This window comes from Neomonachus schauinslandi, chromosome 10 (assembly GCF_002201575.2).
Source record: "Neomonachus schauinslandi chromosome 10, ASM220157v2, whole genome shotgun sequence".
Taxonomy (NCBI): Eukaryota; Metazoa; Chordata; class Mammalia; order Carnivora; family Phocidae; genus Neomonachus; species Neomonachus schauinslandi.
This window is the reverse complement of record NC_058412.1, coordinates 30,836,475-30,853,959: the sequence shown is the minus strand read 5'-3', so window position 1 is coordinate 30,853,959 and position 17,485 is coordinate 30,836,475.

The window sequence follows — 17,485 nt, the reverse complement described above, 5'->3', positions numbered from 1 at the left end:
AGCTCCTAAAGGCCTTAACAGGATTGTCAAATAAAATATAGGAGCCTGTGTATTTCTTTGCTAAATGTGTCAACTCTAGGCAGTACTGGTCCTAGGAAGGGGGAGGATGCTGGAAGCCGGCGGACATGTTTTATTTGACTGCCTTCATACTCCTCTTTGCTTGACACTGCTTTTGGTTTGGTTCCTAGGTACCACGGAGGGGATTCAACTAGACTGTGGTAAGCACCAAAACGCATCTATGGTCGGGCAATGAGGAGAATTGGAAACGTGTTCCTGGAATCAGATGCTAATACAACAGAACTGTCGCTCAGCCCTTCCTGTCTGTAGTTTGAAGGAATATTTAACATTCTTGCCACAAGCCTCAATTCTCATTCATGAAGCATTGGGACTGTGAGAGCAAAGGAAAAAGAGAACTTGCAACAGGCCTTAGTGAAGCGTAACACATAATAACAAAAAGACCCAAACAAGTGAAATTACAGATTGCACCATGCACACACAGTAACGGATAGCACTCTTGCATGCTGCTTCACCAGAAATTCTCATGAACTCGGCAATCCTCATCAGCCCACTTACCATTTGTGGCTGATTCATGTACAAGCCCTTTCGGCAATGCTGTGTTAGCGCGGATGTCTCAGAATCTCTTCTGTGGGCAGGAAGACTGCATTTTCTTTTCTCAGCCTACGGTTCTCAGTGTTCTGCCAAGCTCACGTTGTTGTCACAGAAAGAGGGAAATGCATCTGAATGGCCAGAGCCAAGTGTCACTAGGAGAAGTATTGTAGCTAGGCTTGGTAGAAAATGAAACATACTGTGATGTCTCTCTAAGATGTAAGGACTACATGTCTTCAGCTCATTTTCCTTTCACTTTTAAGGGCTGAACATGGTGTCCTAAATAGGACTACCTTGTGTTAGGTCAGCTTTCAGGCACGAATCTTGACTTTTCTTACCAACATATCCTATTTTCCTAGTTCCACAGTGATAGTTTAAAGGAATATTTGTGCATTTGGAACACCTGGCCAGCTCAGTCGGTAGAGCATGTGGCTCTTGATCTTAGGGTCATGAGTTCAAGCCCTACGTTGGGTGTGGAGCCTACTTTAAAAAAAAAAAAATACATATATTCAGGGAGATCTAGCTTATTTTGCAAGGTTAAGTATTTGATATAAATGATATTTCTGCATCCTTCTGCACTGTTTTTTTTCTTCCTTAACATTATAATTATGAAATTTATGCCTGAGCACCTGTGGAGTCCCTAATGCATTTATTTTCCTGTTATGTCATATTGCATTACATGGATATATACCAAAATTATTTGATCTATTTTTAAATTGACAGACTTTAGGTTGATTCCAACAATTTTTATTCTTACACATAATACTGCTATAAATATTCTTATGCCCGTATGCAAAAGATCATCTAGGGTATATTCCAAGACATGTAATATACCCAGCAATAGCCCATGACATGTGCAATTTGACTTTATTAGATATTGACAAGTTGTCCTCCAAAGTGGTTTTATCAATTGCAGGTTCTACCAGCTGTGTATGAGAGATGCTTCACATCCTTTCCAGCATTGAAACATTCATTCAACAAATATTTTTTAGCGATCTACTAATCTGTTCTAGTTACTGGGATACAGCAGTGAAAGTTCTCACTCTTGTGGAGCTTCCATTTTCTTGGCAGAAGACATAATAATAAATAAACAAACAAATGACAGTATAGTAGGTCTGGAGGTGATGAGGGCCTCATTTCCAGAGTGTGCACGTGCCAAGGACTAGCTCTTCTCCTTGGGCCCTTCTTTACCTACAGTAAGTGAATGCAATGCCCTCTTGAGCCCAATGTAACCTAATCCCAGAAACTAATTTTTTAAACTTGTAATTGCCATAAAAATTAGGAGATGAACATTTTACATTGGTGTAATGTATTAGAATTTGTAGAGTGCTTTGGCATCCAGGTCCTCAGTTGACCACAATACCAGGCAGCATATAAGGAAGTGGTTACATGCTCCTATCTCTGCAAAATAAGCTAGATCTCTCTGAATTTAAGCCATTAGTCCAGGCTCATTTAGCTCAGGGGCTTTGTAGTGCTAGGATTTTAATCCAGAGTACTTTCCACTACATCCTTCAGCCTCAGGTAAGCAATGATAGTCAGATATGTATTAGACCCTCATAGTGCTCTGGAAACCCCATTGATTGATCTTTCCTTAGTCTGAGTGAATGGTGTTGCTAAGGGAGTGGTTTGGGGGGGTGTCTTTTCTTCCCCCTCATTTTTTGATATGAATAATAGATGGTTAATCAATTTCATGTAAAGCTGCTTCAAAACAAGTCCCTCATCCATTCCCTTTTTTTTTTAAGATTTTATTTATTTATTTGACAGAGACACAGAGAGAGAGGGAACACAAGCAGGGGGAGGGGTAAGAGGGAGAGGCAGGCTTCCTGCTGAACAGGAAGACCGATGCAGGGCTCGATCCCAGGACCCTGGGACTGTGACCTGAGCTGAAGGCAGACGCTTAATGACTGAGCCACCCAGGCGCCCTCATCTATTTCCTTTTACTTGATTGTGGCACCTACTTATAGAAATTCTAAAGCCACAACAGGGCCTGAGCACATTCTTTGGTTTTATATAGACTGGATAAACTCTTCTGGTTGTCCTTTGTGACAGCAATTGTTTCAAGAGTCAGAACTCTTTTAATTCCACAAGTCATAAACCAACTCAAACTTGGCTTAGGCAAAAAAGGGAAATTATTAGATAACATAGTGAAAAGTCTGTGGGTGAATCTCCCTTCAGGCGTGGCTGGATCTATGCTAAAACTATGTCAATAGAACTCGGTTCCTCTCTCCTCTTGTTCTGTTCTCCACTGTGTTGGCCCTATTTTCAGGCTGTTTTTTTCTACCTGTGATTCCTAGCATCTCCAGGCTTATATTATCCCTACAGTAGCAATCTCAGGACACAGCAAGCCTCACATTCCCAAATAGTATCAACAAAAGTCCCAGTGTTGAATCTCACCAGGTCTTGTGCCCTTCTGCACCAATTGCCTGGCGCTTGGTAGGGTTGGGTCAGCCTCAGCCAGCAATGTGGACTGGGGAGCGGGAAGGGGTGATTCTCCAAGGGAAAATCTAGATGCTAGTCCCAAAGTGAGAATGGATGCTGAACAGGCGAAAACAACATTCGCCCACCAAAAAGAGTCATGGGGTAATTTCGTTAGAGAATTGTTCAACGGGTGCACAGGGAATTCTGGCAGAGAGAATTCACGCACTTAGAATATTTGACACATCAAAATACCTGTGCCTCACAAAGAGCTGTCAACATTCTGTCAGTGGCTGTGTAGCTGGGGCTGCCACATCCTCAACCCTATTCTTCTTTTATCTTTGTCGGCTCCGGTCTCCTGACTAATGTGGTAGTGATGCAAACTTGCTTGAACCTTTCTCAACATCTTCAATTACCCTGCTGTTTTTCAAAGGACAAGAGCTGCCAACGTTCTAGAAAGAATGTTAGCTCGGATTCAGCCTCGCCTGAAGCACGTTCACCCCCGCCTTGTCTGAGATCAAGGCAGATCCGGGTTCATCTGGATTCCCTTCCTCATAATATGGAATCCTATATCAAAAAGCGTGGCTGAATACTAAGTCTTGGCAGAAAGTAACACTCAAGCATTTAAAACATTTAAAGCTTATCTGACTCACAGCAATGTGGGGAATTTGCTCTTGTGATTTTGCCAGCCTGATTAAGTAAACCTTCGATTCAGTGCCTGCAATAGCTGCTCACCAGTCATGGTATGATCTTAATTTCTCTAGGACACTTGTTCAAGAGGTCCCGAGTGGCACACACCTCTTACTTTTATAATTTCTTGCTTTTGAATGGATCATATTTGGCTCAGCTTGAAAGATAAATTTCTAACAAGATGTAACAAGCATGTTTTTTTTTTCTTTTTTCTTTTTTGCCAAATTAGAGCTTTGAAAAGTTACTCTTTGATTAGAAAGAATTAGATTTGGCTGCCTATTACAGAGATCTAAAATAACAGTGGCTCAAGAGAGATACAAGTTGTTCTCTTTTTCCCTAAAAACAGTCTAGAGGTAGGTATGTCAGGATCTGAGATTTTACCCTATTTGCAAGTTAATAAATTACTGTTTCATAGATGCTGACTGAAGACAGATTTCTGGGTCCAAGACAAAGGATTTCATTACTCACTGCGTAGCAAGAAGCACACGAAGCCTGCTGGTGCTGGTTCTCTATGCCCCCCACGACCCATGGAGGCAACACGGAAGAACCAAGGTAGACACGGTATGTATAGTGGGTTTGTGTTACACCTGGAATTACCACTTTTATAGTGAGTGGTAAGCAAGCCTACTCTTTGTCTGGGAGAAGCTGAATCTACTCACTGTAAACTCAACCCCGAGAAATGGTTGCCTAAAGAGTAGTCAGGGCTTTGCATTCTTAGCATAACCAAAAAGGATGTTCAGGGATGCTCAGGGCCTTGGTGGATTGGTTCTCTCAGCCAGTGGTCCAGGTGAGTATGGCAGTTCTGCTCCATGTGGGTCATCTGGTACATAAGTTCCCTCTAACTTGTTGCTTCACTATCTGAAGGGTGTGACCTGAAGTCCACTTAGCCAAGGACGTACGCCACTGTGTCCACATTTAGAGCAGCAGATGGAGGGGAGGAGGTGTGGAGGGGGGATGTTGGAGAAAGGGCAGGCCCCCTCCCTTTGAGGATACATCCTGAAAGTTCTGCAACTTATTCACATAATCATATCAAACTTCAGGGTAGGTTGGGAAATCTTGTTTTCTCTGGGTTCTGTTCATGTAGTATAAAGAAGATGATATTGGAGCAGTCTGCCACACTCTTTACTAAAAGTTTATAGTATTTCAATAAATACTTTCCAGGGACCTTGGAGGGTTGCTAACACCCACCTTGTCCCTCCCATTCTTTGCACATAATGAAAATTTGAGCCTGGTTTGGGTGTACACTAGCCAGATAGCTATGAGCACACATTGGGGATGGTACTACGGGTATCAGGTACACTTCGGGCACTGCCCAAGGTGAGAACACAAAGGAGTCAGAGCATTTCCGGGGAATTAGAAGAAGACAGAGATTTTAGTCCAGAAGATGGTGGTTTTGTGAGTGTGGAGCTAGAAATTGCAAGGATCAAAGTGACAAGGTCTGCAACAGCTCTAGTTGGAGAGGTTCATAATGTCCAGGGGGTGGGTGGTACAGGGTGTGATCCAGTTTGATAGTGATGTGTTTTTAAATGGAGGAAGAGCTCAAGCCACACAGGATTTCCCCCTAGCCCTCCCAGAAATGGCTTCCCTGAAGGATATCTAGAACCCCAGTCAATCACCCACAGTGCATGTGCTGTTTGTATCTTGGAAGAGGACACTGAGCCAGAGTCGGAGGGAGGGTTTTAAGGAGTCAGTGTTGACCCAGTGTAGTCACAGGAAGAATGTCCTGGTGCCAAGTGACTGGGAGCTGCCTGGGGCACTATCCTAAGGAGGGCCCAGCTGAGATCCTTGGGGAGGACCTTGAAGCTGGCAGGTACTTTCCCCTCATTAATGGTGGCTCTGAGGTATGGCCCTCTAGTTCCTGGGGAGCTTCTCTTTCATGGGAGACTTGAGCCTCTACTCTAAGTAGAAGCACTTAGCTTATTCATTCCACCTGGACTTCAGCACATAGGGCCTCTGTCATGTCCCTTGATTTTGTGCCACCTTTTACTAAACTGACCGTGTCTCCCTCCCTGCAGGTGGGCAAGACAATCATTGACCAGGTTACTTTGTCCTAAAAGGGTCTTAGTAGAAGAAGTCTCTGTCAAAAATCACCACATATTTTTAAAAAGATGAAGAATGAGGGCCCTTTGCATGGTTTCATGTGGTATGCTAAGATGGGTGACATTGACTAATAAAACAGTGTGGCTTCTCCAGGAGGAAAGAGAGGAGAAGGCAAGGAAGGGAAGGTATAGCATCCTAATAAACGCTGGGACAGCAGTGCAGCTGAGACCTCAGGAATGAGTCCAGGATAGGAAAGCTTATCAGCAAAGCCTTCACCTGGACTCTTGGGGCACATTCTGGTGGAAATGGCTGAGTGAGTTTATTGTAGCAATTTTGGGGCATGAAGGAAGGCTTGACTACTGATAAATAGCCAAGAGGAGCTAGGGCAAAGAATCTAGCTAGATGGAAGGGGTCTGGCAGGTCAAAAGGTCAAGAGGCAGGTCAAGTGGTATCCAGCCAGATTCAAGGTGGTCAGTGAACCTAGATTCCAGAAAATGGACTTGTGCCCTATTCTAGAGTGGGCCCTTGCCTCCCTGGCCTGTTGGAGATTGTCCACTGGCTATGGTGTGGATTACAATCAGCAGGTCAGAGGTGCATAGGCAAATTCTGCCCTCCTTTGGGTAGGTTTGAACAGGGAAAATTTAAGCCCCACTTCTGCTCCTCTTCAAAAGGCTAACACTGAATTTAGGTCAAAGAATTGCAACAGAATTGGCCATTTCTTCTGGGCTTAATCACATTCTATAAAGAAGTGCAGTTGTACAAGGGCCCAGGTGAAGTCAAAAGGAGATGAAATATGACAGGGCCCCTGTGTGGTTTTTTTCTGATACCAAATGTGTCATGTTTTTACAGATACCAACCAATTCTATGACACTAATTGGGTGCCCAACAATTCAATTCAATTCTGACACTATTCACCTAGAGTTTGGGTCAGATCTCATGAGTTAAAGGGCTCAGTCCCAGAGGACTGGCTCCACATCACACATCAGTTGCAAATGGGGTACGCAGGCTACCCAGACTTCTTCCAGCCTGACTACAAATTTGGAAGTTCCCATGAGCTCCCTTCAGATTTGATAATTTGCTAGAATGACTCACAGAACTCAGGAAAACACTTCATTTAGGTTGACCAATTCATTCTAAAGGTTGTACTTCAGGAACAGCCAAGTGGAAAAGATGCATAGGACCAATTATGGGGGATTGGGGTGGGGACTGGGGATTGGTGTGGAGCTTCCATGTTCTGCATGAATGTGTTCACCAACCTGTCCTTTAGGATTTTTATCAAGGTTTCGTTAGGTCGATTAATCTAAATGGTTGGTTAAATCCAATGGTTGGCATGGTTGATTAAATCTCTGGCCATTGATGATTGAACTCAATTTCCACCATTCTCCCCTCCTCGGAGGTCAAGGGGTGAGGCTGAAAATTCTAACCTTTTAGTAGGTTGGTTTTTCTTGTGACCAGTTCTCAACCTGAAGCTATCTAGCCCCCTACCACACTCCAATGGTTGTCTCATTAGCATAAAACAATCATCCCTTAAGACACTCTTATCACTCAAGAGAGCTCTGTGCCAGGAAGCAGAGACAAAGACCAAATATTTTTTATTATCCTACAGCCCCCAACTGGGCCCTACCATGTACTCTGTCTTCAGGGAGTAACCAGGTCAAGGAGGAGGAAACTTTGGTGCACCTTAGAATATTTTGGGGGCCCTATTAAAAATATAGATTCTTGGGTCTGACCCTCAGTAGCTCAGTGACTCTCAGTCACTGAGGGAGGGACCTGGGAATCTGTATTTTTAATAAACTCCCTAAGTGATTCCCATGCTCACTGAAGTTTGAGAATCATGGAGCAAGCATTTCCTTGAGTCGTTCTCCCACTCCCCCAACACCATTCCTTCCAGAAGCATGTCCTATCATGCCATGAAAGAAGAGCCCCAAGTCTGCCTACAGGTTACAATCTTCCCCTGACTAAGGACAAGGAAGAATTACAACTGAGTACAGAGGACCCCTAGGTGAGGCCAATCTTTAAGATCCTGGAGATTCTGCCTCAGGTTAGAATCAGAAACTCAGAAAAAGGAATCAGAATTAACACTGGTCAGTGTCTGTTGTGTGTCAGGTGATGTGCACGCTAGGTGTTTTATGTAGTGTCTCTGCCTGGGAGGTAATAACCATTGTTATTCTCATGGCTGAGAAAACTGAGACTCAGGGAAGACTGTGGCCGAGGAGGCTCGGCGGTGTCAGAGACTTCCTGGGAAATCACCCATCCTGCTGAATGTTTCCTGTCTTTTTGTTGAACTCAAATCCCTAAGGGAGAACCCAGCCAACGGTTCTAGAAATTGCTGGGATCTACGTATCTCATGCTGATTATAACACAGTTGATCCCAACTTGTGCCTCTTCTGACGTGATGCGTGTGCCCTGGACGGAGGGTCTAGGTCCTGTCTGTATAAAATAAAAGCCCATTCTGTTTCTTTTTAAGGGGGGAGGGGTATCCTTTTCCAGTACCAGGCTCTAGAATTTAAGAACTGGTGACAATGAAGTAATAATCATGGGCCATTTGATGAGCATTGATTGGGGCAAAGAGCTAGAGAGTCTTGGGCCAGGGCCGGGTCCCCCAGAACATACCTAATCCCTAAGTGAGAGTTATCTCTGCTGACCAGATTGCTGATGTCCCTTAGATTCAGGGCCATGCGAGGGCAGTGCAGGATAGAATCAGCTGATGTTTGTATGTTTGACTCTGCTTTCTTGGTGCTTCCGTATCAGGGGTGCATAATCTAACTTGTGCCCTACAGCTGTTTTGCAGAGAAGATGGCTTTTCCTATTGTTTTGTCCATAATTGATCTGGGCTCTTCTAGAGCTCCCACCTACATTGTTAGTTGCTGTTAGTGGTGGTGGTGGTGGTGATAAGCTGGATGTTGGATTTGGTTTAAAGCATGGTGATGCTGATAATTGAAATGATCTCTCTGAGCATGTTAAAAGATAAACTGAGGCAGATTAAAAATTTAAAGAGCTTATTTGAGTGAAACTCCACTCGAATGAGCAGGACCAAACTGGAAGTGGTTAGGAGTAAGAACTTTCTAGAGAAAAGGTGGACATAAGGAGATTACTGATTGGTTATAGTTTAGTCTAGTTGGCTGTTTGTGATTGGTTGTCTTTAGGTTTCAGTTTCATAACCTTGAGGCATTTACAGGCTTAGATTTTGGTTTGCTTACATAGGCTGCCATGGCATTAGGGCCACCTTGGTCTAATGGCCTCCTTATTTAATTAATTTAATAGGTATGTTCAGTTTCTCTTGGATAAAAATATTGTAACTCTCAGATAACCTCCCCCTTTGCCTGCTTCTTTTCCTAATATGGTGAGCAGCTGTATGGAGAAGAGGCAGGGGTGTAGCTTAGGAGCCTACCACAGCAGGAAGGCTGGGGTCCTCAGGCTGGGGGTCCTCTGCCTCCATGGCTGCCTTGTCCACCTGTTTGCTCTGTGCTGTGCTGTTTCCTAAGCTGCATCCTCCAGCAGTTACCAGGTGACCCTTAACAGCCTTAGCAATGCCTCCTGGGAACACTGACCCCCTCTCCCTTGCAGACTTCGCCTCACCCCAGCTCCCTCTGACTGTGGACCCTGAGCCTGCTTTGTCCTCCATTGGACCCCTGCCCAGGGGGTCCACTGCAGCCTCTGCAGTGGTGTCTTCTCTTTGGTAATCCTCTCTGTAGTATTCTCCAAATAGCCTCCCTACCTCTGGCCCCAATCTCTTTTTCTTGCTTTCTTTTTAAAAATTTCTTTTTAAAAGATTTTATCAATTTATTTTAGAGAGAGAGAAAGAGAGCATGAGCTTGGGGGAGGGGGAGAGGAAAGAGGGGCAGAGGGAGAGAGAGAGAATCCTAAACTAAGCCCAACACGGGGCTCAATCCCAGGACCCTGAGGTCATGACCGGAGCCGAAATCAAGAGTCAGATGCTCAACTGACTGAGCCACCCAGGTGCCCCACTTTCTAAAACATCCATATGATCATGTCACTCCTTTCCTTCAAAACCTCTTAAGAGCTTCTATTTCCTGTAGGATAAAGTTTAAGCAACTTAGGGGTGCCTGGGTGGCTCAGTATTTAAGCGTCTGCCTTCGGCTCAGGTCATGATCCCAGGGTTCTGGGATCGGGCCCTGCATCAGGCTCCCTGCTCCGTGGGAAGCCTGCTTCTCCTTCTCCCACTCCCCCTGCTTGTGTTCCCTCTCTCGCTGTGTCTCTCTCTGTCAAATAAATAAATAAATAATCTTAAAAAAAAAAAAGTGCTTCACTCTTGTTTTAAAAAAAGAAAGTTTAAGCAACTTAGTCTGGTATACAAGACTTGAAAGGATTTGGCCTCAATTTGCTTTCTAACATCATCTCTCCTTCTCCAGCTTCACATACCCATCTAGCATATCATGCTCTTTCGTGCCTCTGAGCTTATACATTCTTTCAGTCTGGAACTCTCTTTTTTCTCCATTCTTTTTTTAAAGATTTTATTTATTTATTTGACAGAGAGAGACAGTGAGAGAGGGAACACAAGCGGGGGGAGTGGGAGAGGGAGAAGCAGGCCTCCCGCGGAGCAGGGAGCCTGATGCAGGGCTCGATCCCGGGACCCCGGGATCATGACCTGAGCTGAAGGCAGACGCTTAACGACTGAGCCACCCAGGTGCCCCTTTTTTCTCCATTCTTTAGGGCCTAGCTCAAATGCTTCTCTGTGAAACATTCTTTTTCTTCATCTGTGCCCAGATCTCTAGTGTGGCTTCCTTATTAGATCTATAAGGAAGATAAAGTATTTTATTAACATATAATGTATTATTTGTTTCAGGGGTACAGGTCTGTGATTCATCAGTCTTACACAATTCACAGCGCTCACCATAGCTCATATCCTCCCCAATGTCTATCACCCAGCAACCCTATACCCCCCACCCTCCTCCCCTCCGGCAACCCTCAGTTTGTTTCCTGAGATTAAGAGTCTCTTATGGTTTGTCTCCCCTTCTGGTTTCATCTTGTTTCATTTTTCCCTCCCTTCCCCTATGATCCTCTGCCTTGTTTCTCAAATTCCACATATTAGTGACATCATATGATAATTGTCTTTCTCTGATTGACGTATTTCGCTTAGCATAATACCCTCTAGTTCCATCCATATCGTTGCAAATGGCAAGATTTCAATTTTTGATGGCTGCATAATATTCCATTGTACATATATACTACAGAAAGATAAAATATTTTAAATTAAACTTTAAGGTTTAAGCAAAATATGATTCTTCACTAAATTATAAAATAACTCGCATCCCAACTATGAATGGTCTCTTCTGTGTGCAAGCAGCAGGCCCTGGCCATTAAAATAGAACCACTTTGAAACATATTTAAGTAATTTTTAAATAAGCAAGTCTCTGGGGCACTTGGGTGGCTCAGTTGGTTAAGCGACTGCCTTCGGCTCAGGTCATGATCCTGGGGTCCTGGGATCCAGCCCCATGTCCGGCTCCCTGCTCAGCGGGGAGCCTGCTTGTCCCTCTGCCCCTCCCCTTGCTCATGCTTGCGCTCACTCACTCTCTCTCTCTAAAATAAATAAAATCTTTAAAAATAAGTGAATGAATGAATGAATAAATAGGCAAGTCTCATAACTGGCTGGTTAGGAGTGCTTTTGGTTGCAAATAACAGGATATCTGTTTGCAATAGCAAGCAGCAGTAGGTTAACACAAAAGAGTTTTCTTTTTCTTACAAGACGAGAAGTCCAGAACTGAGCAATCCAGCGCGGGTACAGCTGCTAAGAAATGCTGATGAGAACCAAGGCTCTTTCAAATTTTTCTACTCCGCCTTTCTTAGCTGATGGGCTTTTATCCTCATGCTTGTCACTTCATGTCCCCAACAGGCTGTTGGCACCTCATGTTTGCTTTCTAGGCAGGAAGAAGGGGGAAGGCAACAGGGACGAAAGCGCTGCCAGTTGTATCTATCCCTTTGGCCGCTCCTCACATCAAATATGGAAAATCAGGTATTTGCTTTCCAGCCACTATAGTAGAAAAAGGCAGAAGAGGACCCTGTGAATGGCTTTGGGGTTGCTAATCCCCAGTGTCTCTCACAGGGCTCTATTGGGTTAGATTATTCATGAGATCAATTACAAAGAAGGACCCTGCTGGGAAGAGGCGAGAGAGCATGGTGGAAAAATCCCAGGTCTGTATAGTGTCTATCCACACTTGTGCAGCCACCACCCAAATCTAACTGTGGAACATTTTCATTATCCCACTAAGTAACCCCCTGCCCCATAGCAAGTCACTCTCATCCTTACCCCCAGCCCCCCAGGACCAGGCAACCATTATTTTACTCTCTGAGAACAAATGTTTAAAAGGGTGATTTTTCTCCTAGAAAGTCAGTAGAAAGCATTAATAAAAATGAGTTTCAGGGCAGGGACTTAGATTTAAATATATCACGAAAGGCAATTCATCTGCTGTAGTAGAGTTTTTTTTGTGAAGGAAATGATTCATTATCTCACTCAGTGAAAGAATTCCTAAGCCCCTCATCCCTTTCCTCATTTGGTCCAAAAGAATCATGCTGTTTGCTAAATCTTGTCTGTTTTCTATTCCAACCTTTCTTAAAGCAAGTGAGACTTAGAAAGACATAAAGTAGATATAAAGTTACAAAGTCAGAATTTGAATTCAAAAACTCCCTAGAGGGAAGGCTTTCATTAAAACAAAACAAAACAAAACAAAACACCAACCCCCTCCCACCCCCCAAGGCCTGAGTAAGCCAAACAAGCTGCTAATTGGTACTGATAACTGGAGGCAGGTGCCTTTTCTTCTCTCCTTGAACGGGTGTAGCCTGTCCCACTTTACATGCAAGAGATACTATCACTTATCTACCGAAATGAAAACGAGCAAATGCACCGAAGACTCAGAGTAATTGCTTTCATTCGTGTTTGCAGCATTCCCTCTAACTGTCATATCCTGCTCTGCCTGGTACCTGTTGTATCTAGATGAGAGAGAAAACAGGAAATGAAGCAGGTAATTAGCGCGGGCAAACTACCATCACCAAGGAGGATCCAGGGCCACCGCTTTCTGATCAGAGGTTTGGGGATCAGTGAAGAAAACCAGAACATTTGTGCCAGGTAATACTGAAAATAGAAAAACTGTGCCCAAACAAGTTGGGGGGAACGTTTCCATGAGCCAGCTTTTGAGATGGGGTTACATACCACTTAAAATAGAGCTCTTATCCTTGAAGACTGCAGATTTGAATGTTGTTCAGTTGGTTTCAAACCCAATCAAACTACCGAGCTTATTTTCCTCTGAGCTATTTTTTTCTTTTTCCTTTAATTACTATCACTATGGCAGAAAGATGTCCATTAAAAATGGTATAGGGCTACCTTAACTTTATGCTCATTTTTATCTTGTTTTCTGAGATTTAAATGCATCAACTGCTGAGTGGGTGCTTTAAAAACCAATAATATTACCCCTGAAGAAAAGATAAATCCCTATTTTAGAATTTTTTTTCCAATTTAAAAAGTTTGTAAATGAAAAATATTTCCGGTTTCTGGAACTGCATGGGCATTCTTAATAAGCACAGTTTTTTATTTGCTGCTATTTTTTCTTATTCTTTTGTCATTAAATTTTTGAGGCATGTGAAAAGAGGTAGAGAGTAATATAATAAATACTGAAGTTTCAAATCTTTGCTTAAGAAATAAAATGTTACAAATAAAATTGGCCCTTCTGTGTATCTTTTCCCAAGCGCATTTCCCCATCTTCCCCCACAGAAAAGCCGAATTTGTGCCTGACTTGGGTTTTCACTCTCCGATATGCCTTTGTCATTGTGACACATATCCATGTAATATTTGTTTAAAACAAGACAAAAGGACCCAAATAGAGCTGCTAATGCTAAGCTCCACGTTACCAAAATGAGACCATGACAGTTTTGGCTCTCCCAGGAACGGAATCTTAAACCCATCACCTGATCAGCACTATTAGGTAATCTGCCCGATAGATCCCTACCATCCCCTAAAGAAAAGTAACCTTGCAATAACCAGTCCGCCTATTTGCGTAGTACAACCTCCTTGTCCCCGCTCCCTTCTGCCTATAAAATCCTTTATTCTGTACAGCTCCTCAGAGTTACCCTCTATCTGCTAAAATTGGATGCTGCCCAATTCATGAATCATTAAATAAGTCAATAAGATCTTTAAAGTCTACTCAGTTGAATTTTATTTCTTAATACCCTAAACAAAATCAGGTTTGTCTGCATATTTTATTTTTTAAAAGATTTTATTTATTTATCTGAGCGCGAGAGAAGGAGCAGGGGGAGGGGCAAAGGGAGAGGGAGAAGCAGACTCCCCGCTAGGCAGGGAGGCCGGCCCAACGTGGGGCTCAATCCTGGGGCTCTGGGATCAGGACCTGAGACAAAGGCAGACTGAGCCGCCCAGGCATCCCCGCATATTTTCAGCTTTTCAGGATGAAGTAGGCACTACAATTCCAGCGTCAGTTTTGGCTTTGGGAAGGCCAAATAGCCGAATACCTACTGAAGGATCATTTTCGGCACTCAGTTCAGGGCTCAAGGCGTGATCACGGGTCATGTGATCTCATAGGCAACGTTAGAGCTGATCGGTGCTGTCCTCTAAGTTACTCAAACAAGATGTTATTTGGATTTATTGTTAATATCTAAAAATTCATTTCAAATATAGCTTAACACTTAGATATAACTTGGAGTGAAAAATCTCTGTATATTTTTGTATGTTGAAATTCTACCAGTTCGGAAGTACGTAGTATGTAGTATGTAGAAGATTCAGGGCTTGATCCCAGGACCCCAGGATCATGCCGTTGTGGTCTGAAAACATCCACAGAGAATGGATGAACACATAGGTGTGGCTGTGTTCCGATAAAACTTTACTTGCAAAAATAGGCAGTGGGCCAGATTTGGCCCGTGAGTCATAGTTTGCTGACCCTCTTCTAGAAAGTCAATGGTTGTCACATAATAAATGATTATTGGCTTCCTGGACCATCCTGTGCCGAGCTGTGCATCTGAGAAGCAGCTAGTTTGTGGTTCTGCACAGTAATGGGGCAATTTGCTGCGCCTGACCCTGTGATTTATGATTTGGGTATGGTATCTGAAATCATTCCATGTTTTCTCTGCCTCTAATATCTTTGTTAATATCATGTGTCTCTCCCAGTGAGCACCCCCAGTGGTCTTGGGTTGTACTTCAGTATCAGATGCTTTGGCCAGTAACTACTCTCTAGTCCTCTACCAAAGTGATTTTTTTTGTAAACCACGTAGCCTATATTTTAAAGTCAGATATTTCTTCACAACTATTCCACCCTAAATGTGGCAAAAACTGGCCCAGCGTCCTTAATTATTTATATAATTAGTTATGCACCATTTACTTCTTGGGTGATTTTGGCAGATTATGTCATTTTTCTGACTTTCTATTTGCAAAATGAGACTAATAATACTTGTCATGTAAGTTTTCTGCAATGATGAAATGAGCCTATGTGTATAAAGGATCCTGTGGCCAGGCACATAGTATGTGCTTACTAATAATGAAGAAGACAATAATAGCAAATGCTCACATTGCACTTGCCATGCATTGTGCCTGTATTGACTTGAATAAACCTTACAATAATCCTATACATAGGGATTATGGTTATCCCAATTCTACAGATGAGAAACTGAGAGAAAAAGAGGTCACATAAGGGCGCCTGGATGGCTCAGTCGGTTGAGCATCTTCCTTTGGCTTGGGTCATGATCTCAGGGTCCTGGGATTGAGCCCCATATCTGGCTCCCCACTCAGCAGGGAGTCTGCTTCTCCCTCTCCCTCTGCCCTTCCCCTGCCTGGTGAGCTCTCTCTCTCAAATAAATAAATAAAATATTTATAAAAAAAAGAAAGAAGTCACATAGACTGGATTTAAAACAAGGCAGTCTGGCTCCAGAGTTGCCCTAATAAGAATAAAAGACTAAGAACATGCTCTAATTTCTTGATTATTATCGTGCTGCACTATATATCTTTGTTCTTATATCTTTGTCCACATATTAGATTATTTCCTTAAAACTCCTGTATATTTTCATTTATAATATGAAATCAAAGTGTGGAAGGAGCCTTGTGATATGGAAGGGACCTTAAGAATTTAACACTATTTCAGTAATTCCATGAGAGGAGGGACGCCTCCACATCAATTGCTGAAGACCTCTTATTTCACATTTAAATAGTCTGGGAGTCCTGTCTGAAACGTCCGGAAGGAGATCAAGATCATTAAAGTGATTTGGCATCATGAGCACATGTATGAGATACGTGAGGTGTTGTATAACAAAGAAAGCATGGTGCACATGTATTATGTTTGTATTATCATGTATTGTAGCAGGCTACCTCCTTGCTTTAAACTGAGCAAATACGGGTCTAGGAGACGAATTTTCTCTTGCTTCCTTTTTTTTTCTTTTCTTTTTCCTTTTTTTTTTTTTTTTTTTTGCGTATGGCTCAGGACCTATTTAAGAGCAATTTGATGCAGTGGTTGCCATGGTAAATACTTTTCATAAGAACTAAGTAATTGTTGAAAGCTGTTATAACTTATCATTATTTCAGAGTGATTTGAATGTTCTCACTTTCCCCTTTCATTTAAACATTTTATCTGCATCAGACTTTCTTTTTAAATTTTCTCTGGAAAAGACATACCTCATTAAGGACTAGGATACAGTAATTAGAGTGAAAATATATGCATTTTTTTTTCCTCAAAGAAAATTGTCAGTATGGTGTTCTGCTTTTTGATCTGCAGGACTTAAAGTATCTGACTCTGACCTCACATTATAGTTGCTTTAAACCAGGCAACAGATCCTGGTCTTCAACACTTCGGGGAAAAGAAGTGCAATTGAGCCATTTTACCACAGAGGGAGTATTTGTGAATGCTCACATTATAAATGTGCTCAATAGCATCATAATGGAATCATACTTCATTCAAACTCTAAAAGACAAAATTTAAATGCAGTTTTATAGCAGAGATGAGTTCTGCAGCTGTGCTAACAGCATCCATTGCCAGGTGTCCCGTGGCTTACCCTGTTAATTAATACACGGTACCCAAAGATACCAAGATAATGAACTATCCTTAAAAAGAAAAGGACTTGGGGCACCTGGGTAGCTCAGTTGGTTAAGCGTCTGCTTCGGCTCAGGTCATGATCCCAGGGTCCTGGGATCGAGCCCCGCATCGAGCCCCGCATCGAGCCCCGCGTCGAGCCCCGCGTCGAGCCCTGCATCAAGCCCCTCTGCCCCGCCCCCACTCATTCTTTCTTTCACACTCTCACTCTCTCCTTCTCAAATAAATAAATAAAATCTTTTAAAAAATTTTTTAAAAAAGAAAAGGACTCTAACACACAAATGACATCAAGAACTTGAGTTGATATAAACAGGATTGAGAAACATGAGGTGGAGGACTTTTGTTGTAACCACATACTCGTAAAAATAGTCAACCCAACAGAGCCCAAAATGTTCAGGTGTATTTTAATCACAGGGTGAGAGACTTGCCAGGTATCCTTCTAGGGCAACCTTTGTTTTTGTCCCTCAAAATCTAAGACTTCTTATTTTCCTAAGATGATATTGTGGAACATCTATTGTGGACTTATTTGTTTTTCTTTTTTTTCTAGGATGCATGATAATCTCGCCCATTAGTGAGTTATCTGCACATATACTGAGCTCTCTTTCCTCTCCCTGTCTCCCTTTGTTTCCCTGTCCATTCCTTCCTTATCTCTCTCTCCTCCCTCCCTCCCTTCCTCTCTCCCTTCCTCCCTTCCT